General features: G+C 50.0%; 1 long non-coding RNA gene across 1 annotated transcript in view; it reads right to left on the bottom strand.

Moving 5' to 3' along the window:
- Positions 1 to 23,756, bottom strand: part of LOC140429340 (uncharacterized) — a 312,337-nt gene that overhangs the window by 215,638 nt on the left and 72,943 nt on the right. The window contains exon 2 of the long non-coding RNA XR_011949044.1: positions 1,411 to 1,461. This is a non-coding gene — a long non-coding RNA (uncharacterized lncRNA). The remainder of the gene's footprint in view (positions 1 to 1,410; positions 1,462 to 23,756) is intronic.

Here is a 23,756-nt window from a genome sequence, read left to right on the forward strand (position 1 = left end):
ATAGGTTAAGACGTGCGATACAGAATAGGCCCTGCATTTCGACAGTGACGTGCCCGAAAATCATACAAACTCAAGATTGAAGCAGTATTTCCACCACTATCGAATGCTGCTCTCTCAAACCCTCCTCTTCTGGGGGTGTCAGTCCCATGTGAGATTCAGCCCCACAGCTGCCCCTTCACCTTGGGAACGGGCTTGCAATGGAAGCTGCATCCCTCTGGTTTGTATAACTCAACAATTTGCAGTTATTTTTTGAGAAAGGAAAAGAAGGATTTACATTTAAGTACCACCCTTCACAATCAATTTACAGCCAATGAAGGACTTTTAAAGTCTGTTGTAGTGTCGGAAGGTTGGCAGCCAATTGGCACACAGCAAGCTCCCATCACCGAACCTACCACTGCAATATCTTGAAGATCTTTGGTTACCCATGCAGACTCGCCCAGGGAGAACAACGTGCTTGATGCCACGCCAAAGTCAGACTACCAGAGTGCTGGTGGCACCTGTTTCGATGGGTGAAAGTCAGTTGACGCCCACAATTCCGCCCCAGCTGAAGACGGTCTTCCCGCTTGGGCCTACCCAGCTAACGGAGCCACCTAGAGCCTCGGTGTTGCAACAGACTACAGCCCCGTTTCTCAGTCCAAACTCGGACTGCCTCGCCTATTGAGCAGCTTGGCCTAAAGAAGGCATTGCCAAACTCAGGGGCGCGACCCGCGGGTGGGTCGCCGGTGGGTGTCGGGAGGGTCGCAGAGCCGTCCGTCGCGGCGCTCCCAATTGCGCAAATCCGTGCGCAACAGCCTGCTTTTAATAATGCTGGCTACGAGCGGCCTTCAAAACGGCCAGGAACAGATTTTTAAAAGTTGGTCGCACTGCGCATGCGTGCCCGATCATCGGGCATGCTTGCACAGTGCGCCCCCATTTTTCTTTATATAGTCGCAGCCTTTCTTTTTCAGGTTCGGGGGGGACAAAGGGACCATTGGGGCCAAAGGGACCCAAAACCATTTCCTCCATTTTTGTCAGCAACAAACAAGGTAACAGAAAATGGTGGGTCGCGCAGGTCGGCCGGTGTGGGACGCGAAGGTCGGCCGGCATGGGACGCGAAGGTCGGCCGGCATGGGTCGCGAAGGTCAGCCGGCATGGGTCGCGAGGGTCGGCCGGCATGGGTCGCGAGGGTCGGCCGGTGTGGGTCGCGAAGGTTGGCCGGTTGGTAAAAATGGGTCCCCGGAAAAAAAGTTTGAAAAACACTGGTCTAAAGTGAGGTCATCCCTGGCCTGTAAAAAAGCTTGAGCGCTTCTCATCGGGGCTCCCCAGAAAAAAGACCCTGTCAGGTAGCTTACCAGGAAAGAAACGCCTATCTAAAAGCTAGAGAGCAGTCCAGACAGAGGCAGTGAAGAGAATTACTGTTGTAACACTCACCTGGGTAATACACCTCCCGGTCCAGGCAGAGGATGCACCACGCCTCAATTCCTGGAAAGAGAAAGCAGTGACCTGTGTTTAAACGCCTCAGATCTTTCAGCTGCACACCATTCATTCATTCCCCTCACTGCGTTGTGATTCACAGCTTCCACACACACACATGCTCATGTTGAGTAACTCTGACGTGCTCTAACCACAAGTAAAAACATCGAACAAAATAGGAGCAGAAGGAGGCTATTCGGCCCTTCCAGCCCGCTCCGCCATTCATTCTAATCATAGCTGATCATCCAACTCAATAGCCTAGTCCTGGTTTCCCCCATATCCTTTGATCCCCTTCGCCCCAAGTGTTACATATAACTGCTTGTTGAAATACGCAGGGAAATTTGGCTGTCTGGATGCAGAATTGGCTGACCAAAAGAAGACAGCGAGAGGTAGTGGATGGAAAGTATTCCGCCTGGAGGTCGGTGACCAGTGGTGTTCCGCAGGGATCTGTTCTGGGACCTCTGCTCTTTGTGGTTTTTATAAATGACTTGGATGAGAAAGTGGGAGGGTGGGTTAATAAGTTGGCCGATGACACAAAGGTTGGTGGAATTGTAGATAGTGTTGGGGGTTGTTGCAGGTTACAACAGGACATTGACAGGATGCAGAGCTGGGCTGAGAAGCGGCAGATGGAGTTCAACGTAGATAAATGTGAAGTGATTAATTTTGGAAGGTCAAATTTGAATGCTGAATACAGGGTTAAAGGCAGGATTCTTGGAAGTGTGGAGGAACAGAGGGATCTTGGGATCCACGTACATAGATCCCTCAAAGTTGCCACCCAGGTTGATAGGGTTGTTAAGAAGGCGTATGGTGCGTTGGCTTTCATTAACACGTGGATTGAGTTTAAGAACCGCAAGGTTTTGCTGCAGCTTTATAAAACCCTAGTTAGACCACACTTGGAATATTGTGTCCAGTTCTGGTTGCCTCATTATAGGAAGGATGTGGATGCTTTGGAGAGGGCGCAGAGGAGATCTACCAGGATGCTGCCTGGACTGGAGGGCATGTCTAATGAAGAAAGGTTGAGGGAGCTAAGGCTTTTCTCACTGGAGCGAAGAAGGAAGAGAGGTGACTTGATAGAGGTGTACAAGGTGATGAGAGGCATGGACAGAGTGGATAGCCAGAGACTTTTCCCCAGGGTAGAAATGGCTGTCATGAGGGGACATAATTTTAAGGTGATTGGAGGAAGGTATAGGGGAGATGTCAGAGGTAGGTTCTTTACACAGAGAGTGGTGGGTGTGGGAATGCACTGCCAGCAGAGGTGGTGGAGTCAGAGTCATTAGGGACATTTAAGCAACTCTTAGACAGGCACATGGAGAGCAGTAACTTGAAGGGGTGTAGGTTAGGTTGATCTTAGATTAGGATGAATGGTCGGCACAACATCGTGGACAGAAGGGCCTGTACTGTGCTGTACTGTTCTAAGTTCTATGTTCTATGTAATTATACAATGTTTTGGAATCAACTACTTCCTGTGGTAACAAATTCCACAGGCTCACCACTCTCTGGGTGAATAAATTTCTCCTAATTTCTGTCCTAAATGGTCTCCCCCGTATCCTCAGACTGTGCCCCCTGGTTCTGGACACACCCACCATCAGGAACATCCTTCCTGCATTTACCCTATCCAGTCCTGTTAGAATCTTATAGGTTTCTATGAGATTCCCCCCTCATTCTTCTGAACTCCAGCGAATACAATCCTATCCGATTCAATCTCTCCGCGTACGTCAGTCCTGCCATCCCAGGAATCAATCTGGTAAACCTTCGCTGCACTCCCTCTACAGCTAGAACATCCTTCCTCAGATATGGAGACCAAAACTGCACACAAAATTCCAGGTGCAGCCTCACCAAGGCCCTGTAGAATTGCAGCAAGACATCCCTGCTCCTGTACTCGAATCCTCCCGCAAGGAAGGCCAGCATACAAACATCAACTACTTTGCAGAGGGTTAAGTGCTGTCAATTTCCAGCTGAGCAGTTCCAAATCACTCAAGCGGGAAGGGGGTGATTGGAATGCAGTCAAATCTCACTGTTTTGTCTTTCCAGGAATTGAGACGCTTCCTCTGCCTTAATCCGCAGGTGTATTGTCCAGGTGTATGTTACGACAGTAATTGCTTTCATTGCCTCTCTGGCTTCCACACAGGGGTCATTTTTCTGGGGGGGGCTTTCTAACGGGGGTTGCTTTTCTGGGGGTCTCTTTATTTAGGCGGTCTCTGGGGGGTGGGGGTGGCCCTCAGTTGGATTCTGGGGGGTGAGGTACCCTCAATAACGAAGCTTAGAGTTTAAACTGTAAAGAAGGCTTTATTAGACTAAGAACTATGTTAGAGCTGAGACAAGTGCTGACTGCTACACAGCCCATGAGGCAGCCCTTTATACATGGCTCACAGATGGGTGGAGCCAGAGGCGGAGTCCCCAGTGTTCCAAGCCCGGTCTTAAAGGGGACATCACCTTACATGATGATAAGGCAGTAATCGTTCATCACATTCACCCCCTGTTTAAAAAGAGTCCGGTGGGGGTGAAGTGCCTTCATAGGTCCATCTGTCTCGGTGGCCGGATCATCCTCAGCGACCTCCTCAATTCGGGCGGTGGTGCGGCGGGCACGGACGTCCCGGTTGAGGGCACATCCGGAAGCACAACGGTCGGAGCTTCGGTCTGGGTCGGGGCAGGGGGACTAGGCAGGGCCGGGGGTAGCGGTGCCAGCGCCGGCGGGGTGTGTAAAGGGAGGGTGCAAGGGAGGGCGCGCGGTAGGTGCTCACCAACGGGCCGGAAGGCGGTGTGTTGTAGGGGGTGCCGGGTCCTGCAGGGAAGCGGTGCGGGAATGGGCGTCTGTGGTGTGGGATCCAGCGGGTGCCAGATTCCGGAGGGAAACCGTATCTTGCCTGCCATCGGGGTACTCAACGTAGGCGTAACTGGGGTGGGCGTGGAGCAGCCAGACCCTTTCAACCAGGGGGTCCGTTTTATGGCTCCTCGCGTGCCTCCGGAGAAGAACAGGTCCCGGAGCCATCAGCCAAGGTGGAAGTGAGACCCCAGAGGTAGACTTCCTGGGGAAGACAAACAATCGGTTGTGAGGGGTCTCATTCGTGGCCGTGCAGAGGAGTGAACTAAGGAGTGTAGGGCATCGGTTAGGACCTCCTGCCAACGGGTGGTTGGGAGACTTCTCGGCCACAGGGCCAGAAGGACAGCCTTCCACAGTTGCATTCTCCCTCTCCACCTGCCCATTTCCCCGCGGGTTATAACTGGATTGGATTGGATTGGATTGGATTTTGTTCATTGTCACGTGTACCGAGGTACAGTGAAAAGTATTTTTCTGCGAGCAACTCAACAGATCATTAAGTACATGAGAAGAAAAGGGAATAAAAGAAAATACATAATAGGGCAACACAACATATACAATATAACTACATAAGCACTGGCATCGTTCTGCTCGAGGCGATGCCTTTGTTGAGCAGATACTTACGCAGTTCATCGCTCATGAATGATGTACCCCGGTCGCTGTGGATATAAGCAGGGAAACCGAACAGGGTGAAGATGCTGTGCAGTGCCTTAATCACAGTGGCTGAGGTCATGTCGGGGCAGGGAATGGCGAATGGGAAACGGGAGAACTCATCGATCACGGTGAGGAAATAGGCATAACGATTGGTGGACGGGAGGGGCCCCTTGAAGTCCACGCTCAGTCGCTCAAAGGGACCCGAGGCCTTCACGAGCCGAACCTTGTCTGGCCGATAGAAGTGCGGTTTGCACTCCGCACAGACTTGGCAGGCCCTGACCATGGCCTTGACCTCCTTGGTTGAGTAAGGTAGGTTGCGGGACTTGATAAAATGGATGAGCCGGGTAACCCCCGGGTGGCAGAGGTCATTGTGGATGGCTTGCAGGCGGTCCTCCTGCGCGTTGGCGCATGTGCCACGGGACAGGGCATCTGGGGGCTTGTTGAACTCCCCTGGACGATACTTGATATCGTATGAGTAGGTGGAGAGTTCGATCCTCCACCTCAAAATTTTATCGTTTTTTATTTTGCCGCGTTGCGTGTTATCGAACATATAGGCGACTGACTGTTGGTCGGCGACGAGGGTAAACCTCCTACCGGTGAGGTAGTGTCTCCAGCGCCGCACAGCCTCCACAATGGCTTGTGCCTCCTTTTCGACTGCAGAGTGTCGAACCTCGGAGGCGGTGAGGGTTTGGGAGAAGAACGCTACTGGTCTGCCTTCCTGATTGAGGGTAGCAGCCAGGGCGATGTCTGATGCATCGCTCTCTACCTGGAAAGGGATGGTTTCATCCACCGCGTGCATAGCGGCCTTGATGATGTCGGCCTTGATGTGGTTGAAGGCCAATTGAGCCTCAGCCGAGAGGGGAAAAGTGGTGGTCTTTAGGAGTGGGCGGGCTTTGTCCGCATACTTGGGGACCCACTGGGCGTAATAGCAGAAAAGCCCCAAGCACCGTTTGAGGGCCTTGAGGCTGCAGGGGAGAGGGAGTTCCTTAAGGGGGCGCATGTGGTCGGGGTCGGGACCTAGGACCCCGTCTTCCACGGCATAGCCGAGGATGGCCAGCCGGGTGGAGTGGAAAACGCATTTGCCCTCGTCAAAGGTACAGGTTAAGGGCTCGGGTGGTCAGGAGGAACCTTTTGAGGTTGGCGTCATGGTACTGCTGATCATGGCCGCAGATGGTGACATTGTCCAAGTACGGGTATGTAGCCCGCAAACCGTACTGGTCCACCATTTGGTCCATCGCCCTTTGAAAGACGGAGACCCCATTTGTGACACCGAAGGGGAAGTGGAAGAGCCGGCCGGCTGCTTCGAAGGCAGTATAGGGGCGGTCTTTTGGTCGGATGGGGAGCTGGTGGTAGGCGGATTTGAGGTCGACCGTGGAATAGACTCGGTATTGGGCGATCCGATTTACCATTTCCGCGATGCGAGGAAGGGGGTACGCATCAAGCTGCGTGAATCGGTTTATGGTCTGGCTATAATCCACGACCATCCGTTTCTTCTCCCCGGACCGACAAACTCGTTGCAAACACAAACTAATTGCAAACACAATTTAAGTCATTCTGTCATTCGTAGAGGTCAGCAAGATTGACTTTGTGTGCGTGTGTGCGTGTGTGCAGTGTGCACATATGTGCAATATGTGTGTACGCATGTGGAGTGTGTGCATGTGGTGTATGTATGCATGTGGAGGGTGTATTCAGTCTGTGTGCATGGGTGTACATGTGGAGTGTGTGCAGTGTGCGCGCGGTGTGCATATCTGTGCAGTATGTGCATCCACATGTGGAATGTGTGCATGCGGTGTCTGCGTGTGCGCTGTGCGCAGTATGCACATATGTGCAAGTCTGTGCACTGCGTGTGCATATAACCAGTGTGTATGTATCTGGTGTGCATGTTGAGTGTGTGATCAGTGTGTATGTATGCGTGCAGTGTGCGTGTGTGCATGTGGTACACATGTGTTGTGCAAGTATGTGTGTACATGTGCGGTGTGCATGTGAGAGCTGGGTGCGCAAGTGCATGAATGCGGTGTGTGTACGCGCATGAGCAGAATTCTCCCAAGCCTTTGCCAGTGGGTTCGAGTGGGTGTGGGGGGATAGTATGGTGGGAGGCACAGAAATCAGTTTCACACTGGCATGAATTTACAATGAGATCTTACGTTGGTGCCCGTCTTTGTCGGAAAATCCACCAGAGGTTGGCATGAACCTCACTTACATCCCAATGATGGGGTGCAAATTAAGGCCCCCTCCGCCCCGCCCCCCCCCCCCCCCCCCCCCGCCAGATTTTTAATGGTTCCATGGGAAAACAATGCACGGTGTGTGTACGCACGCACATTTTTGGGTTGTCTCTCTGTACAGTCTGTCCATGTGTGCATACGGTGTGTGTGCTCGCTGTGGTGTGTGTATATGCAGTGAATGTGTGTGTGCATGTAGTGCATGTGTGTGTGTGGTGTGTGTGTTTGCAGTGCCAGTGTGCATGCAATGTGCATGCTTGTGTATAGGCAGTGTAGATGTGCGTGTGCAGGGTGTGTATGCGCCTGTGGTGTTAGTGTGTACACAGTGTGTGTATGTGCAGTGTTAGTGTGCACGTGTATGTGTGGCTGTGAGATGTGTGTATGCTTATGCGTATCTGTGTGCACAGTGTGTGTACGCACGCAGTGTACATGTGCGGTGTGCGCACTAGTGTGTGAGTGTGCATGGTGCATGTATGCGATGGGTGTATGCCTGTGCAAGGTATGTGTGCACGTGAATGTGTGAGGGTGCCACAGTGAAAAGTAAAAGCAGCCAATTATCTGTGAAGACCCACATTCACAGGGTGGGGGGGGGGCGGACATTCTCCAATGCTGCCTGCACAAGTCGATGTGTGTGCCAAGTTGAGATGGCAGGGGATACTTTGCTCTGGGTAACTCTCACCAACCGCCTGGCTGCGGCCAGCAAATCAGCAGTAGCATATGCCAGGCAGCAGGTGGGCTTACCATACCTTCAGTTGTCACATGGCCATGCAAAGGAGTCATGAAGCTGAATAACATAATCCATTAGGGGAAAATAGTGAGATGATACATCTGCTGGATTTGACAGTGCTAGGTTTAATGAAGCCTTACGATGCAGCTTCAGATGATTTGCTCGGACTGAGATAATGACACAGGCTCATTAAAAATACAGTTATCTCATTCAGATTTACAGAATTATGCAGAAAAGATATCAGGGTGAATGTGACTCTATTCGCCCACCATTAGGTGATAACAGCCTCAGAATGGGGATCAGTATGGTTTCCACTCACAGGCAGACTCCAGACCCCTACCTCAGGGTCTCCAAGGTGACCACCTGTTTGAGGCCACACAAGTCCAAATAGGCCCCACCTCGACCAAAAGGGCATTAAAAAAAAATTACGACTCTCCCTCGGGCTGACCTAATCCCCGCAAGAACACGACGTGCCACGGCGCGGCCGCCGCAGGCCGCCGCCATGCACGTGCGCGGCCCCGGAACCGGCAATTCTGCGGGACGTATCGGCAGCTAGAGCCGGCTGCTCTGTGCTGCCGGCATGCTCGCCCCCAGCCAAACGGAGGATCGGTGGCCGTTTTAAGCCACTTTCTTCTGTCGTAAAACGCCACCGTTCCCATGCCAACGTGGGGACACAGCCTCAAAATCAGAGAATCCAGCCCCTTATCTCCAGGGCCAAGTCGCCTCCATTGAAAATCTGGAGACTCACTTGCAACTGAAGATCTAAGTCTTGAAAAGTACACAAGTCTGCACTGGGTCCAATTTCATTTCACATGCAGGCTTTTGAAACTTAAGTGTCACATTCCCCTCGGTTACCGGGTTCAATGAAAACCAAAGAGGTCCTTATGCAGTCAGCTTTCCTCTTCGGTAAAGGGGTTGCCAACTCCCTGTTGAATGGATTCCTGGAGGTTTTATCACATGGATCCACTCCCACCATTGAACAAAGAACAAAGAAAAGTACAGCACAGGGACAGGCCCTTCGGCCCTCCAAGCCCGTGCCGGCCATGCTGCCCGTCTAAACTAAAATCTTTTACACTTCCGGGGTCCTCACCCCTCTATTCCCATCCTATTCATGTATTTGTCAAGATGCCCCTTAAATGTCACTATCGTCCCTGCTTCCATCACCTCCTCTGGCAGCGAGTTCCAGGCACCCACGACCCTCTGTGTAAAAAACTTGCCTCGTACATCTCCTCTAAACCTTGCCCCTCGCACCTTAAATCTATGCCCCCTAGTAATTGACCCCTCTACCCTGGGGAAAAGCCTCTGACTATCCACTCTGTCATTCCCCCGCATAATTTTGTAGACCTCTATCAGGTCGCCCCTCAACCTCCGTCGTTACAGTGAGAACAAACCGAGTTTATTCAACTAATGCCCTCCATACCAGGCAACATCCTGGTAAATCTCTTCTGCACCCTCTCTAAAGCCTCCACATCCTTCTGGTAGTGTGGCAACCAGAATTGAACACTATACTCCAAGTGTGGCCTAACCAAGGTTCTATACAGCTGCAACATGGCTTGCCAATTCTTATACTCAATGCCCCAGCCAATGGAGGCAAGCATGCTGAATGCCTTCTTTACTACCTTCTCCACCTGTGACCTGTGGACCTGTACACCTAGATCTCTCTGACTTTCAATACTCTTGAGCGTTCTACCATTCCCTGTATATCCCCTACCTGCATTAGACCTTCCAAAATGCATAACCTCACATTTGCCCGGATTAAACTCCATCTGCCATCTCTCCGCCCAAGTCTCCAAACAATCTAAATCCTGCTGTATCCTCTGACAGTCCACATCGCTATCCACAATTCCACCAAACTTTGTGTCGTCTGCAAACTTACTAATCAGACCAGTTACATTTTCCTCCAAATCATTTATATATACTACGAACAGCAAAGGTCCCAGCACTGATCCCTGTGGAACACCACTGGTCACAGCCCTCCAATTAGAAAAGCACCCTTCCATTGCTGCTCTCTGCCTTCTATGACCTAACCAGTTCTGTATCCACCTTGCCAGCTCAGCCCTGACCCCGTGTGACTTCACCTTTTGTACCAGTCCACCATGAGGGACCTTATCAAAGACCTTACTGAAGTCCATATAGACAACATATACTGCCCTAGCTGCATCAATCATCTTTGTGACCTCTTCGAAAAACTCTATCAAGTTAGTGAGACACAACCTCCCCTTCACAAAACCAAGCTGCCTCTCACTAATACGTCCATTTGCTTCCAAATGGGAGTAGATCCTGTCTCGCAGAATTCTCTCCAGTTATTTCCCTACCACTGACGTAAGGCTCACCGGCCTGTAGTTCCCTGGATTATCCTTTCTACCCTTCTTAAACAAAGGAACAACATTGGCTATTCTCCAGTCCTCCGGGGCATCACCTGACGACAGTAAGGATCCAAAGATTTCTGTCAAGGTCTCAGCAATTTCCTCTTTAGCCTCCTTCAGTATTCTGGGGTAGATCCCATCTGGCCCTGAGGACTTATCTACCTTAATATTTTTCAAGACGCCCAACACCTCGTCTTTTTGGATCTCAATGTGACCCAGGCTATCTACACACCCTTCCCAGACTCAACATCCACCAATTCCTTCTCTTTGGTGAATACTGATGCAAAGTATTCATTTCGTACCTCGCCCATTTCCTCTGGCTCCACACATAGATTCCCTTGCCTATCCTTCAGTGGGCCAACCCTTTCCCTGGCTACCCTCTTGCTTTTTATGTATGTGTAAAAAGCCTTGGGATTTTCCTTCACCCTATTTGCCAATGACTTTTCGTGACCTCTTCTAGCCCTCCTGACTTCTTGCTTCAGTTTCTTCCTACTTTCCTTATATTCGACACAGGCTTCGCCTGTTCCCAGCCTTCTAGCCCTGACAAATGCCTTATTTTTCTTTTTGACGAGGCCTACAATATAGGGTGTTGGTGAGGCCCCATCTGGAGTATTGTGTTCAGTTTTGGTCTCCTTACTTGAGAAAGGACATATTGGCACTGGAGGGAGTGCAGAGGAGATTCACTAGGTTGATCCCAGAGTTGAGGGGATTAGATTATGACGAGAGGTTGAGTAGACTGGGACTGTACTCATTGGAGTTTAGAAGGATGCGGGGGGATCTTATTCAGACATATAAAATTATGAAGGGAATAGATAGGATAGATGCGGGCAGGTTGTTTCCACAGGTCGGGGAAAGCAGAACTAGGGGGCATAGCCTCAAAATAAGGGGAGGTAGATTTAGGACAGAGTGTAGGAGGAACTTCTTCACCCAAAGGGTTGTGAATCTCTGGAATTCCTTGCCCAGTGAAGCAGTTGAGGCTCCTTCTTTAAACGTTTTTAAGAAAAAGATAGATGCCTTTCTAAAGAATAAAGGGATTCGGGGATATGGTGTATGGGCCGAAGAGTGGAGCTGAGTCCACAAAGATCAGCCATGATCTCATTAAATGGCGGAGCAGGCTCGAGGGGCCAGATGGCCTACTCCTGTTCCTAGTTCTTATGTAATATCTCTCCTTATCCAAGGTTCCCGAAATTTGCCATATTTATCCTTCTTCCGCACAGGAACATGCCGGTCCTGAATTCCTTTCAACTGACATTTGAAAACCTCCCACATGTCAGATGTTGATTTACCCTCAAACATCCTCCCCCAATCTAGGTTCTTAAGTTCCCGCCTAATATTGTTATAATTAGCCTTCCCCCAATTTAGCACATTCACCCTAGGACCACTCTTATCCTTGTCCACCAGCACTTTAAAACTTACTGAATTGTGGTCACTATTCCCGAAATGCTCCCCTACTGAAACTTCTACCATCTGGCCGGGCTCATTCCCCAATACCAGGTCTAGTACAGCCCCTTCCCTAGTTGGACTGTCTACATATTGTTTTAAGAAGCCCTCCTGGATGCTCCTTACAAACTCTGCCCCATCCAAGCCTCTAGCACTAAGTGAGTCCCAGTCAATATTGGGGAAGTTGAAGTCTCCCATCACACCAATCCTGTTGTTTTTACTCTTTTCCAAAATCTGTCTACCTATCTGCTCCTCTATCTCCCGCTGGCTGTTGGGAGGCCTGTAGTAAACCCCCAACATTGTGACTGCACCCTTCTTATTCCTGATCTCTACCCATATAGCCTCACTGCCCTCTGAGGTGTCCTCCTGTAGTACAATTGTGATATTCTCCCTAACCAGTAGCGCAACTCCGCCACCCCTTTTACATCCCCCTCTATCCCGCCTGAAACATCTAAATCCTGGAACATTTAGCTGCCAATCCTGTCCTTCCCTCAACAGGTCTCTGTAATGGCAACAACATCACAGTTCCAAGTACTAATCCAAGCTCTAAGTTCATCTGCCTTACCCATAATGCTTCTTGCATTAAAACATATGCACTTCAGGTCACCAGACCCTCTGTGTTCAGCAACATCTCCCTGTCTGCTCTTCCTCAGAGCCAAACTGGCCCTATTCCCTAATTCTCCCTCAATTGTTTCACCTTCTGACCCATTTGCTCCGGTACCCACCCCCCTGCCATACTAGTTTAAACCCTCCAGTGTAACACCAGCAAACCTCGCGGCCAGGATATTTATGCCTCTCTCGTTCAGCTGCAACCCGTCCTTCTTATACAGGTCACACCTGCCCTGGAAGAGCTCCCGTGGGCTGGCACGTTCATCCTCGCATCCACAGCCAATCAGAAAGCCCAAATAGTCTTTGTTATCCAATTGGATACCCTTTGGATTTCGGCGGCAGCGGTGCGCAGGGGCCTTCTGGGAGGTGAGTAGTGAGTTTAAAAGCTCTTACCTTTACAGGAGCAGCCCTTTGGATTTCGGCGGCAGCGGTGCGCAGGGGCCTTCTGGGAGGTGAGTAGTGAGTTTAAAAGCTCTTACCTTTACAGGAGCAGCCCTTTGGATTTCGGCGGCAGCAGTGCGCAGGGGCCTTCTGGGAGGTGAGTAGTTAGTTTAAAAGCACTTACCTTTACAGGAGCAGCCCATTGGATTTCGGCGGCAGCGGTGCGCAGGGGCCTTCTGGGAGGTGAGTAGTGAATTTAAAAGCTCTTACCTTTACAGGAGCAGCCCTTTGGACTTCGGCGGCAGCGGTGCGCAGGGGCCTTCTGGGAGGTGAGTAGTGAATTTAAAAACCTTACCTTTACAGGAGCAGCCCTTTGGATTTCGGCGGCAGCGGTGCGCAGGGGCCTTCTGGGAGGTGAGTAGTGAATTTAAAAAGCCTTACCTGGCGTGTCTGTTCTTCTTTTCTGTTTTATTTGTTTTTATATAAGGCGGGAACCGGAAGTTCGACCTCTGGCAATTCCCCCCCCCCCCTCCCCCATCAACCAATAAATTCTGGTGGAGAGGAAACCCGAGACACTACACGTGTAGTGTCTCCCACCCGCCCTCCTCCTCTAACCTAATAATAAGACCCATTGGTGTAAGGTAAGTGCCATATTATATTATTATTATATTATTAGCATTGTGCAGGTCAAGGATCGGAGGTGGAGGAGCAGTCTCTGTCAGCGAGAGAACCTGAGAACATCTCAGACACTCAGAAGGTAAGTAAGTGATTTTTACTTTTATACCTTTTTTCAAATTGTGTGTGTCGGGTGGAAACTGAAGTGACATCACAGAAAAGCTGTGTCCAGAGTGGCTGGTTTGGATTCTAACCTAAATTTAAAAAAAATTTGAGTATTTGAGAACTAAATAAACATAATAACTTAATTATAATTTAGAGGATATCTAAGCCAGAGATCGGAGAGTATTATAGTTAGCTATCGCATTTCTAGTAGAAATCTAGTGCTAGGAAATAGATAGTTGACAGTAACTTTGCAATTTAAAAAAAAAAGTATTAAAAAAAAAAAAAAAAGACAAATTTTAATTTTAATTAATTGACGCAATGTCAGTTAGAGGGGTGCTGTGCTCTGACTGTGAGATGTGGCAGGTCCGGGAGGCTTCCAGCGTCCCGGAAGGCTTCATCTGCAGAAAGTGCACCCAACTGCAGCTCCTCACAGACCGCATGGTTCGGTTGGAGCAGCAATTGGATGCACTTAGGAGCATGCAGGTGGCGGAAAGCGTCATAGATCGCAGTTATGTAAATGTGGTCACACCCAAGGTGCAGGCAGAGAAATGGGTGACCACCAGAAAGGGCAGGCAGTCAGTGCAGGAATCCCCTGTGGTTCTCCCCCTCTCGAACAGATATACCCCTTTGGATACTGTCGGGGGGGATAGCCTATCAGGGGAAAACAGCAGCAGCCAGAGCAGTGGCACCACAGCTGGCTCTGATGTTCAGAAGGGAGGGTCAAAGCGCAGAAGAGTAATAGTAATAGGGGACTCTATAGTCAGGGGCACAGATAGGCGCTTCTGTGGACGTGAAAGAGACTCCAGGATGGTATGTTGCCTCCCTGGTGCCAGGGTCCAGGATGTCTCCGAACGGGTAGAGGGAATCCTGAAGGGGGAGGGCAAACAGGCAGAGGTCGTTGTACATATTGGTACTAACGACATAGGCAGGAAGGGGCAGGAGGTCCTGCAGCAGGAGTTCAGGGAGCTAGGCAGAAAGTTAAAAGACAGGACCTCGAGGGTTGTAATCTCGGGATTACTCCCTGTGCCACGTGCCAGTGAGGCTAGAAATAGGAAGATAGAGCAGACAAACACGTGGCTAAACAGCTGGTGTAGGAGGGAGGGTTTCCGTTATCTAGACCACTGGGAGCTCTTCCGGGGCAGGTGTGACCTGTATAAGATGGACGGGTTGCATCTAAACCGGAGAGGCATAAATATCCTGGCCGCGAGGTTTGCTAGTGTCACACGGGAGGGTTTAAACTAGTATGGCAGGGGGGTGGGCACGGGAGCAATAGGTCAGAAGGTGAGGGCATTGAGGGAGAACTAGGGAATAGGGACAGTGTGGCTCTGAGGCAGAGCAGACGGGGAAAAGTTGCTGAACACAGCGGGTCTGGTGGCCTGAAGTGCATATGTTTTAATGCAAGGAGCATTACGGGTAAGGCAGATGAACTTAGAGCTTGGATTACTACTTGGAACTATGATGTTGTTGCCATTACAGAGACCTGGTTGAGGGAAGGGCAGGATTGGCAGCTAAACGTTCCAGGATTTAGATGTTTCAGGCGGGATAGAGGGGGATGTAAAAGGGGAGGCGGAGTTGCGCTACTTGTTCGGGAGAATGTCACAGCTATACTGCGAGAGGACACCTCCGAGGGCAGTGAGGCTTTATGGGTAGAGATCAGGAATAAGAAGGGTGCAGTCACAATGTTGGGGGTATACTACAGGCCTCCCAACAGCCAGCGGGAGATAGAGGAGCAGATAGGTAGACAGATTTTGGAAAAGAGTAAAAACAACAGGGATGTGGTGATGGGAGACTTCAACTTCCCCAATATTGACTGGGACTCACTTAGTGCCAGGGGCTTAGACGGGGCGGAGTTTGTAAGGAGCATCCAGGAGGGCTTCTTAAAACAATATGTAAACAGTCCAACTAGGGAAGGGGCGGTACTGGACCTGGTATTGGGGAATGAGCCCGGCCAGGTGGTAGATGTTTCAGTAGGGGAGCATTTCGGTAACAGTGACCACAATTCAGTAAGTTTTAAAGTACTGGTGGACAAGGATAAGAGTGGTCCGAGGATGAATGTGCTAAATTGGGGGAAGGCTAATTATAACAATATTAGGCGGGAACTGAAGAACATAGATTGGGGGCGGATGTTTGAGGGCAAATCAACATCTGACATGTGGGAGGCTTTCAAGAGTCAGTTGAAAGGAATACAGGACAGGCATGTTCCTGTGAGGAAGAAAGATAAATACGGCAATTTGCGGGAACCTTGGATGACGAGTGATATTGTAGGCCTCGTCAAAAAGAAAAAGGAGGCATTTGTCAGGGCTAAAAGGCTGGGAACAGATGAAGCCTGTGTGGCATATAAGGAAAGTAGGAAGGAACTTAAGCAAGGAGTCAGGAGGGCTAGAAGGGGTCATGAAAAGTCATTGGCAAATAGGGTTAAGGAAAATCCCAAGGCTTTTTACACGTACATAAAAAGCAAGAGGGTAGCCAGGGAAAGGGTTGGCCCACTGAAGGATAGGCAAGGGAATCTATGTGTGGAGCCAGAGGAAATGGGCGAGGTACTAAATGAATACTTTGCATCAGTATTCACCAAAGAGAAGGAATTGGTACATGTTGAGTCTGGAGAAGGGGGTGTAGATAGCCTGGGTCACATTGTGATCCAAAAAGACGAGGTGTTGGGTGTCTTAAAAAATATTAAGGTAGATAAGTCCCCAGGGCCTGATGGGATCTACCCCAGAATACTGAAGGAGGCTGGAGAGGAAATTGCTGGGGCCTTGACAGAAATCTTTGGATCCTCGCTGTCTTCAGGGGATGTCCCGGAGGACTGGAGAATAGCCAATGTTGTTCCTCTGTTTAAGAAGGGTAGCAAGGATAATCCCGGGAACTACAAGCCGGTGAGCCTTACTTCAGTGGTAGGGAAATTACTGGAGAGAATTCTTCGAGACACGATCTACTCCCATTTGGAAGCAAATGGACGTATTAGTGAGAGGCAGCACGGTTTTGTGAAGGGGAGGTCGTGTCTCACTAACTTGATAGAGTTTTTCGAGGAGGTCACTAAGATGATTGATGCAGGTAGGGCAGTAGATGTTGTCTATATGGACTTCAGTAAGGCCTTTGACAAGGTCCCTCATGGTAGACTAGTACAAAAGGTGAAGTCACACGGGATCAGGGGTGAACTGGCAAGGTGGATACAGAACTGGCTAGGCCATAGAAGGCAGAGGGTAGCAATGGAGGGATGCTTTTCTAATTGGAGGGCTGTGACCAGTGGTGTTCCACAGGGATCAGTGCTGGGACCTTTGCTATTTGTAGTATATATAAATGATTTGGAGGAAAATGTAACTGGTCTGATTAGTAAGTTTGCAGACGACACAAAGGTTGGTGGAATTGCGGATAGCGATGAGGACTGTCTGAGGATACAGCAGGATTTAGATTGTCTGGAGACTTGGGCGGAGAGATGGCAGATGGAGTTTAATCCGGACAAATGTGAGGTAATGCATTTTGGAAGGGCTAATGTAGGTAGGGAATATACAGTGAATGGTAGAACCCTCAAGAGTATTGAAAGTCAAAGAGATCTAGGAGTACAGATCCACAGGTCATTGAAAGGGGCAACACAGGTGGAGAAGGTAGTCAAGAAGGCATACGGAATGCTTGCCTTCATTGGCCGGGGCATTGAGTATAAGAATTGGCAAGTCATGTTGCAGCTGTATAGAACCTTAGTTAGGCCACACTTGGAGTATAGTGTTCAATTCTGGTCGCCATACTACCAGAAGGATGTGGAGGCTTTAGAGAGGGTGCAGAAGAGATTTACCAGAATGTTGCCTGGTATGGAGGGCATAAGCTTTGAGGAGCGATTGAATAAACTCGGTTTGTTCTCATTGGAACGAAGGAGGTTGAGGGGCGACCTGATAGAGGTATACAAAATTATGAGGGGCATAGACAGAGTGGATAGTCAGAGGCTTTTCCCCAGGGTAGAGGGGTCAATTACTAGGGGGCATAGGTTTAAGGTGAGAGGGCCAAGGTTTAGAGTAGATGTACGAGGCAAGTTTTTTACGCAGAGGGTTGTGGGTGCCTGGAACTCGCTACCGGAGGAGGTAGTGGAAGCAGGGACGATAGGGACATTTAAGGGGCATCTTGACAAATATATGAATAGGATGGGAATAGAAGGATACGGACCCAGGAAGTGTAGAAGATTGTAGTTGAGTCGGGCAGTATGGTCGGCACGGGCTTGGAGGGCCGAAGGGCCTGTTCCTGTGCTGTACATTTCTTTGTTCTCTTTGTTCTTTGGATGGTTTTGGGCTGATAGTCAAAGAGCTTTGCCAATATATTTTATAACCAACAAACAGAAGGTTTAAAAGAATGGAAAAAAATGTTTTAAGTGCACCTGTGATATCCTCCCCCCCAAGTTGCTCATGGCAATATCCTGAAAATTAATCTTGACTGTACGACAAAATTAGCAACCAGAGCAAAGGCTTTAACGGTGAAAGGGCGAAATGGACAGTATAATATGGCAAAGAAATAATACAATAATATATAATCTGCTCAATAAAACCAACACAGGGCTTCTATCTTATTTTTAATCTTAACAGACAGTTGGTAGCAGAGTGGTAATGTTAATGGCCTATGCTCTGCAGGGATGAGTTTGAATCTTACCATGGCAGTTGGGATAAACTTAAATTCAATTAATTAATAACTCTGGAATAAAAATGCTAGTCTCATTAATAAGGACCATTAAACTATTGGATTTTTGTAAATACCATCCAGTTCACCAAGGGAAGGAGGTGGGCCATTCTTGCCTGGCCTACGGGTGATTCCAGACCCACAGCAATGTGTCTGAATCTGAACTGCCTTCTGGAAAGGCCGAGCAAGACACTCAGCTGAATCAAGCCACTGCAAATTGGCTCTGTGGATGTACCCACTGGGAGATCACCACCGCCTTCACAAGATGGGGTAATAATTGCTGGGGGTGGAGTCTCCATTGCCCAATGCTGGTATCAGGATTTATGATCGGGTGGAAAAAGGTGGATTGCCTGAAAAACGCGATTGGAGCCAAGTGCTTTCTGTTGCGAATAAGGGGAAGTGAAAGCACTTAGCTCCTTTTGATGTGGTGAGGAGCTGTCAATCATAGCAAGAGTATTTATAAACATTGTGGTTAGCACCAAAGCAGAGTACTTGAGATGCATTCAAGCATGAAGGGAAAGATAGACAAACCATCCACCAAGCACCTGTCTCTGCACCAACAAAACTGTCAATCACTGGCTAGTACAACTATTGCTGTGTGAAATTGAATGGGAGATTTGCACTTCAAAGGCTGTCGAGGAATTTGGAGCTCTATCAACTGTACTTGTCTTTCGAGGAAGCCTCCGACACTTGTAACGACTGCTGCCTTAAACACTTTTGTCTGAAGCAGCAGATGTTAAGGAAGGGTAAGTGAAAATGCAGTGACTTTTAACCCTGCTGCCCAGGCTGCTCTTCAGCTTTAAGGCAGGCGTGGCTGATGGGGATCTCAAATGGGGCGCCGATGTGGGGTGTGATGATTATTCCCGTGGCGGGAGGGGAGGGGAGGGAGGGTGCTTCCACTTGTTGTTGGGGGGGGGGGTCAGGGTTTGGGTTGTGGGCGTGGGAACGCAGCCTGTCGCCAGCTCTCGAGACTGGGCCACCCACTCAAAATGGCGGCCCGATACTGGGATTCTGATGGAATCCAGTGAGCTCTACACCCTGCATATATTTGCATGTTCAAGGAGACCGACTCCCACCTGGGCACTCCTCCCAGCACTAGCAGAGACCAGTCCCGATTCTCTGCTGGCGGGAGCACTTAAACTCCGGAATGGGGAAGCGGGGCCCTGGCCTTGCCTGTGACACTCGTATCCCAAGAATACATGAAAAAAGTAGCTCATTTAAGCAATCAGCGAGGGTCACTCGGAGCCTTTTAAGCAGAGGACGGGCTTGTTGCCTAGCAACGGAATTCAGCAGGTTGATCAACAAAATAATCTGCCAAGTGTTGCAAAGAAAGCAAACTTGCAGTCTTTTTTCCCAACTGCATGACGGGGTCAGATGGAGAAGGTACGATTTTGACCTGATCATGAAGCCATCTGGGGAGGCTGCTACTGTTTCCAGTGTATGCGATTTCCATCTACAGGACGGGTTAAAACAAAAGAGGTTATTTTTAGTGGTGTATCTGAGCCAACTGGTCACCATGACGCCACCCTGGGGTTGCCACCCATTGCCAAGGCCAAAGAGCGAGTCCGACTCAGTGATTGGGAGAAAGAATTGACTCCAACACTGCACTAAAGCAAATATTTTGAAACAGAAGTAGGGGTTCGACTATACAGCCCCTCGAGCCTGCTGCCCACTTCAATCAGACCATGGCTGAAATTCTACATCAAATCTGCTTTTCTACCCTGCCCCTGCATTTCCTTAATTCCCTTAGAATCTGAGAATCTACCAAAAATATTCAATCGATTCACAACCTTCAGAGAGAGAGAACCTCAAACATTCACTGACCAGTGCAAATTGTGGGTCACGTTTTCTCCATTAAGACACTTTAAAAGTACTTCATTGACTGAAAAGTGCTCGGGGACATCCTGAGGTTGTGAAATGCGTTGTGTAAATGCACATTTCCTCTCTCATTTATCTTGAGCAGCTAAGCGCGTACGACTGCACTCTTTACTGATGGGTGCTGAACTCTAATCTAACCCCCAGGTGATCTTAGGACCCACGGAGCAGTTTGGGTCAATCTACTTTTTACGGTTTGTCACAAAGTCTGCGGCTGCAGATGGCAAACTTGGTGGAATGAAAAATAAACAAAAACCAGAACTTGTATTTATGCGGCCACATTTAGCATCAATAAACATACAGTTGCGGAAAAAAGGTGCCTTTATATCGCGCTTTTCACAATCCAAGATGCCCCAAAATACTTTACAGTCAAATGGAAGTACTTCAGGAAATGCAGAAAATGAACGCACAGCAAGCGCCCACAAACAGCAACGTGCCGGTGAGCACCAAATTTGCGATGGTGGGCGTGAGTTAAATATTGACCAGGAGACCAGAAGGAACGCTCCAGTTCCTCTTCAAAACCGTACCACACAACCTTTTTTCTAAAAATTTTATTTAGGAGTTTTAAAAAGTTTTTGTTGGGCAGCACGGTGGCGCAGTGATTAGCACTGCTGCCTCACGGCGCCGAGGTCCCAGGTTCGATCCCGGCGCTGGGTCACTGTCCGTGTGGAGTTTGCACATTTTCCCCGTGTTTGCGTTGGTTTTGCCCCCACAACCCAAAGATGTGCAGGGTAGGTGGATTGGCCACGCCAAATTGCCGCTTAATTGGAAAAATGAATTGGGTACTCTAAATTTATAAAAACAAATAATTTGTCCATGGGATGTTGGCTGTGCCAACATTTATTGCCCACCCCTGGGAGCATTTAAGAGTCAACCACATTGCTGTGGGTCTGGAGACACATGTATGCTAGATCAGGTAAGGAGGGCAGATTTCCTTCCCTAAATGACATTAGTGAGCCAGATGGCTTTTTACGACAATTGTTTCATGGTCATTATTAGACTTTTAATTCCAGGGGCGGGATTCTCCGCGAACCGGCAGGGCGGGCCACTCCAGCGCTGAGGAGTGGCGTGACCCACTCCGGTATCGAGGAGTGGCGTGCCCCACTCCGGTGTCGGGCCACCACGAAGGTTGGAATCCACCACACCTTCAGGGACTAGGCCAGTGCCGGAGTGTTTGGCGCCATGCCAGCCGGCATGGAAGGGCCTCCGCTGGCCGGCGCGAGTTGGCGCATGCGCGGGGAGCGCCAGCGTGTGCTGGCGTCATTCCCACGCATGCGCAGGATGGTCCTTCTCCGCACTGGCCATGGCGGAGGTTGACAGCGGCCGGTGCGGAGGGAAAGAGTGCCCCCATGGCACAGGCCTGCCCGCGGATCGATGGGCCCCGATCGTGGGCCTGGCCACCGTGGGGACACCCCCCGGGGCCAGATCCCCATGCGCCCCCCCCCCCCCCCCCGAGGACTCTGCAGGCCGCCCGTGGAGCCAGGTCCCGCCGGTAAGGACCTGTCGTAATTTACGCCGGCGGGACCCGCCGAAACCAGGCGGCCACACGGCCCATCACGGGCCGGAGAATCTCCGGGGGGGGGGCCGCTGCCAGTGGCCGCCAACCAGCGCGGAGCGATTCCCGCTCCCATTAAAACCCCTGCGCCGGAGAATTCGGCAGCCGGCGGGGCGGGATCATGGCAAATCATGGCAAAATGGAGTATAATGTGGGGAAAGTGTGAAGTTATTCATTTTGGAAGGGAGAACAAAAGAACAGAGTAATATTTAAATGGAGAAAAGCTGCAGAAAGCTGCAACACACAGGGACTTGGGGATACTTGTGCACAAACACAGAAAGCTAGCACACAGGTACAGCGGGTAATCAGGAAGGCTAATGGAATGTTGGCCCTTATTTCAAGGAGGTTGGAGTATAAGAGTCGGGAAGTCTTGCTGCAGCTGTACAAGGTACTGGTGAGGCCACATCTGGAATACCTTAGACAGTTTTGGTTCACTTATTTCAGGAAATACATTATTTCATTGAAGGCGGTTCAGAGAAGGTTCACGAGGATGATCCCTGGTATGCAGGGATTGCCTTAGAGCAAAGGTTAAACAGGTTGGGACTCTACTCACTGGGATTTAGAAGAATGGGAGGTGATCTCATTGAAACTGGCAGGATTCTTAAGGGGCTTGACAGGGGAGACGCTGAGAGGATGTTTCCCCTCTTGGGAGAGTCTAGGACCAGAGGGCACCGTCTCGGAATAAAGGGATGCCATTTTAAGGCTGCTGATTCGGGGGGTGGAGGGCACTGTAGCACAGTGGCTAGCACAGTTGCTTCACAACTCCAGGGTCCCAGGTTCGATTCCCGGCTTGGGTCACTGTCCGTGCGGAGTCTGCACGTTCTCCCCGTGTCTGCGTGGGTTTCCTCCGGGTGCTCTGGTTTCCTCCCACAAGTCCCGAAAGGCGTGCTTGTTAGGTGAATTGGATATTTTGAAGATGTGCAGGTTAGGTGGATTGGTCATGCTAAATTGCCCTTAGTGTCCAAAAAAAAAGGTTAGTTGGGGTTACTGGGTTACGGGGATAGGGTGGAGGTGTGGGCTTAGGTAGGGTGCTCTTTCCAAGGGCTGGCAAAATCAATGGGCCGAATGGCCTCCTTCTGCACTGTAAATTCTATGAGGAGGAATTTCTTCTCTCGGAGGGTTGTGAGTCTTTGGAACTCCTTGCCAGAGAGAGCTGTAGGGGGTAGAGTCCTTGTGTATATTTACGGCTGAGATAGATTCTTGATCAGTCAGGGAATCAAGGAGTACGGGAAAAGGGCAGGAAGGTGGACGGGAAAAATGTCGGATCAGCCATGATCCTATTGAATGACGGAGAAGATTCGAGGGGCTGAACGGGCTCCTCCTGTTCCTATTTCTTATGGTCTTATTCTGGTCTTACTTGGCCACACAGCGATTGCCCGCAATTGCCGCGAGAGTTCAGGATAGATTTCTCGCGCCATATTCAGCTCGTACCAATATATATCTCCCTCAACTCCAGCAGCTCTGGAGGCTCCTATGGCGCAACGCGACCCCCTCTCCTCGGATATCAGACCTATCCGCACCCCTGCAAGAACCATTCACGGATTCTTTATACCCACCCTTAAAAAAAAGGAAACATGCAACGAAAATACACGAGAACCCCCAGCTCTGAAAGGGTGTTACATATATATCACACAATGCAACATAACCCCTATCTCAGGCCCAGTACAGAACCAACACCACTCTGTACATTTATACAGAGAGGACCAGCAACAGCATGTTCGGATTATGATCAATACCCCACAGGGAAAACAAAAATTAAGGAGAACCAGAACTCCCAGGAGTGGATAACGGGACAACAAAGGATCAGGACCCCACCATGTGTCCGTAATCCCCCGGCGCACGCCCATCGCCTGTTGATGAAGAGAATAAGCTGTTCATTCAAACAAGTAAGCTACCCGACCATTAGGGGGGGGCAACAGGATATGAACCAAAGTACCAGACTCGGCTCAACCCCAGGCCCCCTGTGCACAGAGTATGCACAATCCAGCCATTCAGGATGTCCCTCATCAGTGTCTTCGAGAACGGACATCTCAAGCTCCACGGGGAAACAGGATGCTAACCACAGCACTGAACCTGGCCTAGTCCAGCACATTCTGACATGCAGGAATCAGTACCCACAAGGCCTCCAGCATACCCCAAAACCTACACCCCAGCCGACCCTGCACCTCACCAACCACAGCCAGGGTACTGCACCCCCCCCCCATTTACACTATGCCAGCCACAG

The sequence above is a fragment of the Scyliorhinus torazame genome, chromosome 1, assembly GCF_047496885.1.
Source record: "Scyliorhinus torazame isolate Kashiwa2021f chromosome 1, sScyTor2.1, whole genome shotgun sequence".
In the NCBI taxonomy this organism is placed as follows: domain Eukaryota; kingdom Metazoa; phylum Chordata; class Chondrichthyes; order Carcharhiniformes; family Scyliorhinidae; genus Scyliorhinus; species Scyliorhinus torazame.